This window comes from Corvus brachyrhynchos, unplaced genomic scaffold (assembly GCF_000691975.1).
Source record: "Corvus brachyrhynchos isolate BGI_N302 unplaced genomic scaffold, ASM69197v1 scaffold101, whole genome shotgun sequence".
NCBI lineage: Eukaryota > Metazoa > Chordata > Aves > Passeriformes > Corvidae > Corvus > Corvus brachyrhynchos.
The window spans coordinates 14,168,045-14,169,705 of record NW_008237239.1 but is presented as its reverse complement, the minus strand read 5'-3'; positions in this window follow the sequence as shown (position 1 = coordinate 14,169,705).

Sequence of the window (1,661 nt, the reverse complement as noted above, 5' to 3'; positions counted from 1 at the left end):
TCTGGAGAGCATTTACTAGGAAAAAAAAAAAAAGTTTAAAAGCAAAATTAAAGATCTCACAGCTTAAGGGGGGAGAGAAGGGAGAGGGATAATTTCAAAATGACAGTTTTCTCATGAGAAGGTATTTCTATGATTCACACAGCTTTACCTTACATCTGCTATTATACTGGTGGGGAAAAAAACATCTATTCTCTTTTTTGATAAGAAGTACAGTGCAGGAAATAAATATGCCTGCATGGCCAGCAAAAGAACATCACTAGTCACACTTTAGATTGATTTGGATAAGTCACAGAACAAGGGTAAATGCCTCCTTCTGCGCCTTGAAGTGTCTGGTGGGAGCAGTGATCCCAGGTCAAGCAGCAGCACTGCCTTTACCAACAAAGTCAGACCCCAGAGTCCCCACCAACCCTGTGCCTCTGCCCACAGTTAAGCAACAACTGGAGAAACAAATCTTTTAAAACCAAAAAGAAAGCGGAAATACATTGACAAGTTCAGTCTGATGCAATTTGAAAGGGCTGGCTGATAAATCCTAAAATTCAAGGATATTTATGGAATTGGTCATAGACCAATTGCAATTACATAGATCGAGTACAAGGCAGTGAGTGTGTCTTGCTATAATATAGACCATAAACTAGAAGCTGAGCCCACTGCAGGCTGTTTTGCAGGCTGTGAAGCCTCTTCCATTGTGTGCTTGTGGTATTTCTCAACCTTTCTGAATGCGTTCAAGTTAGCTCCTGTTTTTTCCATACTGACAAACAGCTCTAGAAGCTGTAACTATAATGACACAAGGAAAACATAGATTCACTTCCCAACTCTAAAAAGTATTTAGCCCCAGTAATGAGTTGGGGGCACAGGGGGGGCCGCCCTTTGAGATTTCACACACAAACACACACAAAAGCACTCCCATTGTTGCAAAACTCATTATTCTTATGATCCTAAGCAGATTTTTGTAAAAGAGAAAGACCAAAAGTCAAGAAATCTTTGAATAATAACATTCAGTAAATCAGAGAAAATATTTCTACAAGCATCTTGAAATTTAAAAAAAAAAGTTAAATAATATTTTTCTATCTTCCAATAATCCATGCCTGATTTCTACATTCCAAAGATCTACCCTATAGCTACTGTGTGGTCCGTGATATCAGTATTGATGAAACACCAAAAGGTAATTGTATGAGCACAGAGCAACATCAGCAGAGCAGAAGAGCAAATATGAATCTAATTGTAGGCTCTCTGTTATTATTTTATAGTGTAGGTTTTTTGGATAATTTATTAATACTAACAAAGATGAGTGATTTGGAGGCCACACATTTTTTTATTTCTTAGGAGTTATTTTATTTGATAATGACATTAAATATTAGAAACTATAACAGCTGGTGTGTTTATCCTTACTTGAGTGTATTAACCTCTTTAGCCCTTTTTTCCAGAAGAAGGATTCAGCATTACAGATTTGACTGTCAGCTGCAGTGCCTGGCGGCCCGTTGGATTGGCACCCTGACAGAATCGAAAGTCCAGTGCTGCAAGTAAACATGGATGACATTGCAGATAGATAGAACTGGCTGACTTGAGGCACCTGCAGCTGTTTGCACCAGAATAAAAGCAAAGGTTGTGTTCACTGGAGTGGAAAAACACTGAATTTACCTCTAGTTATTTTGCCTGGGAAA